This window comes from Triticum aestivum, chromosome 7D (genome assembly GCF_018294505.1).
Source record: "Triticum aestivum cultivar Chinese Spring chromosome 7D, IWGSC CS RefSeq v2.1, whole genome shotgun sequence".
NCBI classification, from domain to species: Eukaryota; Viridiplantae; Streptophyta; class Magnoliopsida; order Poales; family Poaceae; genus Triticum; species Triticum aestivum.
Window position 1 is genome coordinate 182,117,649 of NC_057814.1, and position 12,011 is coordinate 182,129,659.

Here is a 12,011-nt window from a genome sequence, read left to right on the forward strand (position 1 = left end):
TTTTTGCTACAGAAAATCTTTTCTGTTCTGGACAAAAATGGTGGTTTCTACAGCAACTACCATTTTACTTGCTCCATTTGACCTGAACTTTCTTGTGCATCTTTACCTTAGTAACTTATAACTAGCCTCCAAAGCACAGCCCCAAACTCCCAGCCATTTGACCACAGTAACATCACAAAGTTACTGACCAGAAACTTACCTGGCTTGTAAAATCTTCTCTACTGCACCTGGATCCAAACCAAACCGTGGTAAACTTCAAAACTACCACGAACAACATGCCAGACATGATTTTTGGACGAAGGCTGGCCTGAGGAGAGAGTTCGCGCGGTGACCACGCGTGTCCACGATGCCAGGCATGCGTGTCGACGCGCTCTGGGTGACGCCGAGCGCTCTGTTCGAGCGTGCTCGCTTCCCCCGCCTGCCCAACGATGCCAAACCCTGCCACCATCATCGTTTCGACGTCCTTAACTCCTCCCTGGCACTCGCCGACACCGGAGCTCGCCGCAGCGAGCACGGGCAAGGTCCGGCCAGCCCAACAGTGCGGAGCGCACTGTGCTCGTCGCCATCCCCTTGATCCTGTGCTCGTCTCCGCTCGCCCACAGTGGCCGCGTGACCTCCGTCGCCTTCTCCCCCTCTCACTGACGCCGCTCGTCGCCGGGCGCCGTGGACAGGTGTCCACCGGCGGAGCCCGAAGCACCCTCCCCGCTCGCCTATAAATAGAGCCACCCCCAGCCTCCTCGAGCACCATCCAGCACTCACACACACCCCATGATCGAGTAGGAAGCCGTAGCCCGGCCGGGCAGGCCTCGGGCCGCCGTCCCCGAGCTCGAGCTCGCCGGCGATCCCCTCTGGTCGCCGCGGTAGCTCCAGCCCCTCCCAGGCCTGGGCGACCCCTCCAAGGCCTCCGCCTCTCTCCGGTGAGGCCATCTCGCCCACTTGGAGCCTCTGGAGTGACCTCTGCTCGCCGTCTTCCTCAACTCCGGCGACCTCCACGTTCTGCCTCCGCTTGCGAGCTAGTTTCCGACGCCGTCCGACCACCCCTAGCCACGCTACGGGTACGGGCAGGTGCGCCATCGTCCCCTCTCTCAATCCCTCCCTCTCGTTTGGGCCAAGGAGCCCTCGTCGCCGGCGAGAGCTCCGGCGAAGCCGCGGCCCTCTCTGTTTCTCTCTCCCTCTTCCCCCACCTGACTAGCGGGGCCCGCTAGTCAGCCACTCAGTACACGCGTGAAGCGGTACGAGTGGTGGCGCCCCTGGGCTTTACGCCTTCGACGTCACCCCCCCCCCAGCTGTTTCTTTTTATTCAAATTCATTTATATTCCAGAGAGCTTCAATTTTTTTAACTTTTTAACCATAAGTCCAAATGAGAGGATTCTTTTTGCATTGTGTTCTTTGAAAGGAAATCTAACAGCTCACCAAAGATGAGATTTTTCTGAGCTGTTTAGAATTTCTGGTGAATTTCAGAAGTGTTCTTGATATTTTCTTTTTTTGTTTAAAATTATTTTCAAAAGGTGAGGCTTGTCTTGAGGATCACCAGGAGGCTTGTGAACCTCATCTGCACTAAGGCAAGTCACAGCAAGATTTTTATGATGCCATTTCAATATTTGTGATTTTCTCACTTAAATGAAATGATTAACCCATGCATTTAAATAATTATTGAATTATTTGTATTCTGTTAAGTATTGGTCAGTTGTTATGCTTGATTTACAGAATAGTTGAAACTAGTTTAAGTGGGTAAAGCAAGTTAAAATTTATTTGAGGTGATGTTAGAAATAATTTTGTTATGCATGTTAGTAATTATTTAAAGCTTTGTGTTTGCATTCTTAAATTGATAAAAATTTGTTAGAAAATATTCTGTTAAATACTTGTTTAATCATATTACTTGTCTTACAGAATGTTTGAACCCAACTTAGTGATAAAGAAATTAAGAGTTGTTGATAATGATATCTTTTGGTCAAGCATATGAAAGATTTATCGGAGTTACTTTCTTGCGTAGGAAATTAATAAAACTTGTTGCAAAATATTTTGGTTAAGTTGTGAGTCATTTTGAGCAAGTAGAGTAATATGAGTTGTTGACGTTTATGCTTGGTGTGCATATGGATGACGTCGGTCATTTTTATCAATATGTGATGCATGTGTTGTTTTGCATTTCATGGCATGCTATGACACCGGTCATTTTTAGTTTAAAGTTAATCCTGAATATAACTCAACTTGAATATACCGTTGACTGGGTCATGGTGCCGCTGAATCGAGTTTCTTTCCAGTGCAACCACATTTGCCTTGTGGGAAGGCCTTGATTCGGTCCATTGACACGGCCTCTGGTCGGTGCCTCCATCTAGGGAAGATTATGTCGTGTTTGCCCTGGCCCGGTAAGCACACATAATCTTGTGTGCTCGTTGATGAGATTATGGTACCGAGTCCCCGAGTGGGAGTGTTTTGACCACGACGGTGGTCGGGGTGTCTTTGGTAGACACGGGGCCACCCAGGACCAGCCCGTTGGGGATTTGGGTCGGAGTGGCCGGGAGAGTGCTGTGGCAATGGAGGGGTTTTGTCGGAATGCCGTTGGTCCACCCGAATGGGAATGCGAGGCCATGGGTTCCGTGGTGTGGGTACAGTGTGCTACCTCTGCAGAGTGTATAATCTATCGATAGCCGAGTCCACGGTCACGGACACCTCGTACTAGGTCCCACCATGAGTTAACGTTTAATAAAAATTGCACACTAAGCTATGAACTTTGCATTGTCAATGGATGGCAGAAAGGCCATTGAGGTATTTGGGACCAAATGATGGTCGTGGTTGTGATCGCCGTAAGGATCACGAGTTGTTCTTGAGAAAGACCACTATGGTGGTGTGTTTGTGGTCCAGAGATGATCACAGTTGGTAAGCTGTCCTGAGGGACGTTCGGGCTTGATCACAGCATGTTGACATATAATGTTGCATTATTAATAATTGGTTAAATATCATGATATTGTTTGTTATTATGATTATGCTTGTTGTGGGCTTGCAAGTACATTCAATTTACTGACCTGGCGTGTCATGCCAGATTTTAGGAAAGTCTCGTTGGAAAGGAGCGCTGTTCGAGTTTAGATCGTGTCCACATCAGTGTCCCTGTGATATGGAGCTTCCGCTACGACGTTATTCCGCTGCCATGTAGTTGTTCGAGTCGAGGCCCCTTTATGTTCACTAAATAATGTACCTATTGTTCCGCCGCACCGAGTGTGCCGCTTGGCCTCGACCACTGTTGTAATATGAACTCTGTTCCGCTAGCATCAATAAAGCGGTTGTTTTCTGCACCAATATGTTGTGTGTTGCCAGAAGACATGATCTCTGGGCTGGCAATGCAGGGTAAACCGGTCGCTCTGAGCCGGGGTGCCACAGTATTAATATGCATTAAGGATCTGAACATATGATCTTCCATCAAATAAACCAACAAGCATCAACTACAAGGAGTAATCAACACTACTAGCAACCCACAGGTACCAATCTGAGGTTTTGGGACAAAGATTGGATACAAGAGATGAACTAGGGTTTTAGAGGAAATGGTGATGGTGAAGATGTTGATGGAGATTGACTCCATCCCAATGAGAGGATCGTTGGTGATGATGATGGTGATGATTTCCCCCTCCCGGAGGGATGTTTCCCCAGCAGAACAGCTCCGCCGGAGCCCTAGATTGGTTCCGCCTCGTGGCGGAAAGCTTGCTTATGATTTTTTCCAGGGTAAAAGACTTCATATAGCAGAAGATGGGCACCGGAGGCCTGCCAGGGGGCCCACGAGGCAGGGTGTGGGCCCCCTCTGGTTGATTCTTTCTCCAGTATTTTTTATATATTCCAAAACGTGCCTCCGTGAAGTTTCAAGACTTTTGGAGTTGTGCAGAATAGGTCTCTAATATTTGCTCCTTTTCCAGCCCAGAATTCCAGCTGCTGGCATTCTCCCTCTTCATGTAAACCTTGTAAAATAAGAGAGAAAGGCATAAGTATTGTGACATAACATGTAATAACAGCCCATAATGCAATAAATATCGATATAAAAGCATGATGCAAAATGGACGTATCAGTGTTTAGCACACGTTCAGCTCGATGACGTCCCTCGTACTCTTGATCCAGTTGAGGCTGAGGGAGAGTTCTGTCAGCACGACGGCGTGGCGACGGTGATGATGAAGTTACCGGCGCAGGGCTTCGCCTAAGCACTACGACGATATGACCGAGGTGTGTAACTATGGAGGGGGCACCGCACACGGCTAAGACAAATCTTGATTGCCTTTGGGGTGCCGCCTGACCACATATATAAAGGAGGGGAGCGAAGAGGTGGCCGACCCAAGGGGGCGCGCCAGGTGTGGGCAATCCTACTTGGACTCCCTAGTCCAAGTAGGATTCCCCTCCTCTTTCCTATTCGGAGTAGGAGAGAAGGAAAGAGAGGGAGAGGGAGAAGGAAAGGGGGGCCGCGCCCCCACCCCTTGTCCAATTCGGTTGGCAGGGGAGGCGCGCGCCACCTCTTGGCCCTTCTCCCCTCTCTCCACTAAAGCCCAATAAGGCCCATTACTTCTCCCGGCGAATTCCCGTAACTCTCCGGTACTCCGAAAAATACCCGAATCACTCGGAACCTTTCCGATGTCCGAATATAGCCTTCCACTATATCAATCTTTATGTCTCGGCCATTTTGAGACTCCTCGTCATGTCCGTGATCTCATCCGGGACTCTAAACAACCTTCGGTACATCAAATCACATAACTCATAATAGAAATCGTCATTGAACGTTAAGCGTGCGGACCCTACGGGTTTGAGAACTATTTAGACATGACCGAGACACATCTCCGGTCAATAACCAATAGCGGAACGTGGATGCTCATATTGGCTCCTACATATTCTACGAAGATCTTTATCGGTCAAACCGCATAATAACATACGTTGTTCCCTTTGTCATCGGTATGTTACTTGCCCGAGATTCGATCGTCGGTATCCTCATACCTAGTTCAATCTCGTTACTGGCAAGTCTCTTTACTCGTTCCGTAATGCATCATCCCGCAACTAACTCATTATTCACAATGCTTGCAAGGCTTATAGTGATGTGCATTACCGAGAGGGCCCAGAGATACCTCTCCGACAATCGGAGTGACAAATCCTAATCTCGATATATGCCAACTTAACAAGTACCATCGGAGACACCTGTAGAGCACCTTTATAATTACCCAGTTACGTTATGACGTTTGGTAGCACACTAAGTGTTCCTCCGGTATTTGGGAGTTGCATAATCTCATACTCATAGGAACATGTATAAGTCATAAGAAAGCAATAGCAACATACTAAACGGTCAAGTGCTAAGCTAACGGAATGGGTCAAGTCAATCACATCATTCTCTAATGATGTGATCCCGTTAATCAAATGACAACTCATGTCTATGGCTAGGAAATTTAACCATCTTTGATTCAACGAGCTAGTCAAGTAGAGGCATACTAGTGACACTCTGTTTGTCTATGTATTCACACATGTACTAAGTTTCCGGTTAATACAATTCTAGCATGAATAATAAACATTTATCATGAAATAAGGAAATAAATAATAACTTTATTATTGCCTCTAGGGCATATTTCCTTCAGTAGCAAATTTCCCTCTGGATGACCTAAGGTTTATCAATCCGTGGGAGGCGTAGGATGAAGATGGTCCCTCTCAAGCAACCCTGCAACCAAATAACAAAGAGTCTCTTGTGTCCCCAACACACCCAATACAATGGTAAATTGTATAGGTGCATTAGTTCGGCGAAGAGATGGTGATACAAGTGTAATATGGATAGTAGATATACGTTTTTGTAATCTGAAAATATAAAAACAGCAGGGTAGCAAATAGTAAAACGGAGCAAAAACGGTATTGCAATGCTTGAAAACAAGGCCTAGCTAGGGTTCATACTTTTACTAGTGCAAAGTCTCTCAACAATGATAACATAATTAAATCATATGGAAATCCCTCAACGTGCGACAAAGAGTCACTCCAAAGTTCCTATCACGAAGAACATAAGATGAAATTGCTTGTAGGGTACAAAACCACCTCAAAGTTATTCTTTCTGATCAATCTTTTGAGCTATTCCTATAAGTGTCAGAAATAGCCCTAGAGTTCGTACTAAAATAACACCATATGATAAACATCAATCAACCCTAATGTCACCTAGATAGTCCAATGTCACCACAAGTATCCGTGGGTCAATTATACGATATGCATCAAACAACTTCAGATTCATAATATTCAATCCAACACAAAGAACCTCAAAGGGCGCCCAAGATTTCTACCGGAGAACAAGGATGAAAACATGCATCAACCCCCTATGCATAGATTACCCCAATGTCACCTCGGGAATCTGTGAGTTGAGTGCCAAAACATACATCAAGTGAATCAATAGAACACTCCATTGTCACCACAGATATCCCACGCAAGACATACATCAAGTGTTATCAAATCCATAAAAGTATTCAATCCGATAATAGTGAAACCTCAAAGGTAAAACTCAATTCGTCACAAGAAGATAGAGAGGGAGAAACACCATATGATCCAACTATAGTAACAAAGCTCGCGGTACATCAAGATCATGCCAAATCAAGAACACGAGAAAGAGAGAGAGATCAAACACATAGCTACTGGTACATACTGAAGGAAATATGCCCTAGAGGCAATAATAAAGTTGCTATTTATATTTCCTTATATCATGATAAATGTTTATTATTCATGCTAGAATTGTATTAACTGGAAACTTAGTACATGTGTGAATACATAGACAAACAAAGTGTCCCTAGTATGCCTCTACTTGACTAGCTCGTTAATCAAAGGTGGTTAAGTTTCCTGACCATAGACATGTGTTGTCATTTGATGAACGGGATCACATCATTAGGAGAATGATGTGATGGACAAGACCCATCTGTTAGCTTAGCATGTTGATCGTTCAGTTTTATTGCTATTGCTTTCTTCATGACTTATACATATTCCTTTGACTATGAGATTATGCAACTCCCGAATACCGGAGGAACACCTTATGTGCTATCAAACATCACAACATAACTCGATGATTATAAAGATGCTCTACAGGTGTCTCCGAAGGTGTTTTTTGGGTTGGCATAGATCAAGATTAGGATTTGTCACTCCGTGTATCGGAGAGGTATCTCTGGGCCCTCTCGGTAATGCTCATCACTATAAGCCTTGCAAGCAATGTGACTAATGAGTTAGTTGCGGGATGATGCATTACGGAACGAGTAAAGAGACTTGCCGGTAACAAGATTGAACTAGGTATGATCATACCGACGATCGAATCTCGGGCAAGTAACATACCGATGACAAAGGGAATGACGTATGTTGTTATGCGGTTTGACCGATAAAGATCTTCATAGAATATGCAGGAGCCAATATGAGCATCCAGGTTCCGCTATTGGTTATTGACCGAAGATGTGTCTTGGTCATGTCTACATAGTTCTCGAACCCGTAGGGTCCGCACACTTAACGTTCGATGACGATTTGTATTATGAGTTATGTGTTTTTGGTGACCGAAGTTTGTTCGGAGTCCCGGATGAGATCACGGACATGACGAGGAGTGTCAAAATGGTCGAGAGGTAAAGATTCATATATAGGACGATGATATTTGGATATCGGAAGTGTTCCGGGTGATATCGGGTCATCGGAAGGGGTTCCGGGCACCCCCGGCAAAGTTATGGGCCTATTGGGCCAAGTGAGGGACAGACTAGCCCCTGGTGGGCTGGTACGCCCCTCCTAGGCCGAATAGGAGTAGGAGGAAAGGAAGGGGAAGAAGAAAGGAAGGAGGAGGGTTCGGCCTCCACCCTTTCCTTCTCTTTCCCCTTCTCTTTCCTTCCCATATGCTGAAATAAGGACGGGGGCGAATTGGGATTGCACCCCAAGTAGGATTCGGCCTACTTGGGGGTGCCCTAAGGCTGCCTCTTCCCCCCCCTCCAACCTATATATATGTGGGGAGAGGGGGCACCTAGAACACACAAGTTTTTCTTAACCGTGTGCGGTGCCCCCTCCACAGATTACACCTCAGATTTCGTGGTGCTTAGGCGAAACCCTGCGCGGATCACATCAACAACACCGTCGTGCTGACGAAACTCTCCCTCGAGCATCTCCTAGATCAAGAGCTCGTGGGACGTCATCGTGCTGAACGTGTGCTGAACACGGAGGTGCCGTATGTTCGGTACTTGGATCGGTTGGATCGTGAAGACGTTCGACTACATCAACCGCGTTACTAAACGCTTCCGCTTTTGGTCTACGAGGGTACGTGGACACACTCTTCCCGCTCGTTGCTATGCTTCTCCTAGATAGATCTTGCGTGATCGTAGGAAATTTTTTGAAATACTACGTTCCCCAACACATACCCTCGGCCCTGAGGGTGAACTACTCCCTCCTCGTCATGGAGACCGAGGGATGATGAAGATGGCCTTCGATGATGGTTTCCCCCTCCAGCAGGGTGCCGGAACGGGCTCCCGATTTGTTTTTCATGGCTTCAGAGGGTTGCGGCGGCGAAACTTCCGATCTAGGGTTCTTTTTTGGAGGTTTGGGTATTTATAAGAATTTTTGGCGTCGGTCTCACGTCAAGGGGGTGCCTGAGGGGCCCACAAGCCTGGAGCTAGCGCCCTGGGGGTAGGGCACGGCTAGGGGGCTTGTGGCCTCCTCGTCCACTTCCTGGCCCAGCTCTTGTGCTTCGGGGTCTCTTTTGGTCCATAAAAATCACCGCAAATTTTCAGCCCATTCCGAGAACTTTTATTTCTGCACATAAAACGACACCACAGTAGTTTTGCTGAAAACAAGGTCAGTCTGGGTTAGTTCTAATAAAATCGTACCAAAAACCAAATAAAATTGTTGCAAACATGGCATGAATACTTCATAAATTATAGATACGTTGGAGACGTATTAGATTACTCCCGCGTGAGTCAATCACAACAAGTGTTTTGTAAAAAAAATGCATCTTGATGTTCCGTGCAATGCACGGGCATCATGCTAGTTATCTTAAAAAAGAAACCTGCCATGTGAAATAAAGTGAATTTGTCTTGGAACATCAAGTGAATTTGCCATGGCAAATTCACTAACCATTTCTCCGATGGTTAAAAAGTTTGCCATTGTCCCAAACAAATTTGCCATGGCAACTACTTGTAAGGATTCTTCCCATGGCAACTACTACAATTTTTTTAACCATGGCAACTACTCGAAGAAATTCTGCCCATGGCAACTAATGCAGAATGTTGCCATGGAAACCACTACAGTAAATTTGTCATTGCAACTACTATAGAAAATTGCCATGGCAACTACTCATACCAATTAATGGTTGTGCATAATTCTTGGGACATTGCATGGCAAAATTGAAAAGAATGAACTAAAAAATGAAACAAACTGTTATGCAAGCACTATCATCATATGCATGATACGTTTCAAACGTATCTATAGTTTTTTATTGTTCCATGCTATTATAGTATCAATCTTGGATGTTTTATATGCAATTATATATATCATTTTTTGGGACTAACCAATTAACTTAGTGCCAAGTGCCAGTCGCTATTTTTGGTTTTTCAGGAAATTAGTACCAAACGAAGTCCAAATGCCATAAAACTTCTTGACGATTTTTTTCTGGACATAAGAGACCCTAGAAGCTTTTGAAGGAGGCCAGAAGACGAAGGAGTGGGCCATAAGCCACATGGGCGCGCACAGGGGGTAGGCGCGCCCATGTGCCTCATGGGCCCCTCATTCCTCCGTTTGACCTAATTCAAACTCTATAAATTCTCTAAAATAGGGAAACCAACAGAGAGCCATCCAAAATACTTTTTCCGCCACCGCAAACTTCTGTTCTTGCGAGATCCCATGCGGAGGCCTTTTCTGGTACTCTGCGGAGGGGGAATCGATCACGGAGGGCCTCTACATCAACCTTGCTGCCCTTCGGAAGATGTGTGAGTAGTTCACCACAGACCTACGGGTCCATAGCTAGTATCTAGATGGCTTCTTCTCTCTCTTTGATCTTCAGTATAATGTTCTCCTCGATGTTCTTGGAGATCTATTCGATGTAATCCTTTTTTGCGGTGTGCTTGTTGGGATCCGATGAATTGTGGGTTTATGATCAGATTATCTATGAATATTATTTGAGTCTTCTCTGAACTCTTTTATGCATGATTATTATAGCTTTGTATTTCTCTCCGATCTATCTATTGGTTTGGCCAACTAGATTGATTTATCTTGCAACGGGAGATGTGCTTTGTGCCGGGTTCGATCTTGCGGTGCTCAATCCCAGTGACAGAAAGGGACATGTCACGTATTTGTATCGTTGTCATTAAGGATAAAACGATGCGGTTTATTCATATTGATTGGATTTACTTTGTATACATCATATCATCTTACTTAAGGCGTTACTCCGTTCTTTATGAACTTAATACTCTAGATGCATACTGGATAGCTGTCGACGTGTGGAGTAATAGTAGTAGATGCAGGCATGAGTCGGTCTACTTGTTTTAGACGTGATGCCTATATACATGATCATTGCCTTGAATATCATCATAACTATGCGCTTTTTTATCATTGCCGAACAGTAATTTGTTTACCCACCGTATGCTTTTTGTTCGAGAGAGGAGCCTCTAGTGAAAATTATGACCCCAGGTCCATACTTATCATATCTTAAAATCCAAAAATACCTTAATGTAATTTATTTACCGTATTTTTGTGTGTGTTTTTGTTTATCTATCTATCACTATGAGATTTGATCCTTACAATTAACCGCAAAGTGATTGATAACCCCTTATTTGCATTGGGTGCAAGTATTTGTTATTTTGTATATAGGTGTTAATGAGGTGTTGCGTGGTTCTCCTACTGGATTGGTAATTGGTTCTTAACTGAGGAAAATACTTACCTCTACTATATTGCATCATCCTCTCCTTTTTAGGAAAATCCCAACGCAGCTCACAAGTAGCAATGCACAGCAGACATTTTTTTATTCCGACAGAGTCCTGCACATAGAAAACGAGTACATGCCATGGGGATTTGAACATAGTGTAAAAAAACAACAAGAAATGTGGAGGGGGAAAAGTGAGGAGCAACCTGCAGGTGAAGAAAAGCCAAACGTCGGCCAGCAGATCGACCGTGCCTCCACCAGTATGCCAGAGCGGCTCTCCTCGCCGCCGAGAAGGGCCTGAGAACGGGTGTCAAGAGCTCTCTGTCGCCGCCGCTCGATATCGAGCACCACTAGTAGCAGAGGCACCCCACCGTCGTCGCCTCCCACGGACGCACCGGAGAACGAGAGGCGCGACAGTGCCTCAAACCATCCGAGGAGCACGTCGGCGCCCTGGATGCGCCCGCGGATCCATTAACCCGTGGCGGCACGGGGCCATGCCGCTGAGCGCAGGACGACACCTCTTGCACCACCACTTTGCTCCGCACCACCCCCCTTCGCGGCCACTCCAGTCCAGCTACAACTCATCCCCGTAGACGAATAACCAACTCCGGCGCCTGCGAGCAGGGAGGCCGCGCCGAAGAAGATGAGTACGGTGGCGTCGCTTGGGAGCGGGCAAGCAGAAAATGAACAGGGGCCGACGAGTACCTAGAGACAGAGAGTTGGGGGCGCGAGCTGCGGTTCCATGGCCATCGGAGTCGGCGCGAGATGCAGATCGGCGGAGTTGCAGATGAGACGCCGTGGAGGCGCCCCGAGCAGGGAGGTCGCGCTAAAGAGAGATGGTCGCGGGTGAGACGGCTCCGCCAACCAGTGGCGGCCCGACAACTCGTAGTAGCGCGAGCAGTTTGTGCGTGGTGGGTTGGGGGTAGGTGATGAGAGAAGAGAGTATAAAGGATTTGTTCGGGTGTATGTGTTTAACAGCGAAAGATCCTTGAGTTTGACGTGTCTTCCTCAATGGCTTTAAGATTCGTGCAGAAAAATCAAACGGTAATACGAGCGTCAGGGCCAAATTGCTTCCTGCCACATGCGTGGCACTTATCATTTAGGTTTTTTTTCCGTAGCGATCGATCTATATACAACCTGTGTACGTGAGCATCTT

At 46.2% G+C, this 12,011-nt stretch overlaps 1 long non-coding RNA gene across 1 annotated transcript; it reads right to left on the reverse strand.

The window, feature by feature from the left end:
* Positions 1–10,419: 10,419 nt before the first annotated feature.
* LOC123168316 (uncharacterized) lies at positions 10,420–11,784 on the reverse strand. The gene is made up of 3 exons (XR_006484282.1): positions 11,561–11,784; positions 11,062–11,469; positions 10,420–10,970 (listed from the first exon to the last, which is right to left on the reverse strand). It is a non-coding gene; the product is annotated as an uncharacterized lncRNA (long non-coding RNA).
* Positions 11,785–12,011: the final 227 nt, after the last annotated feature.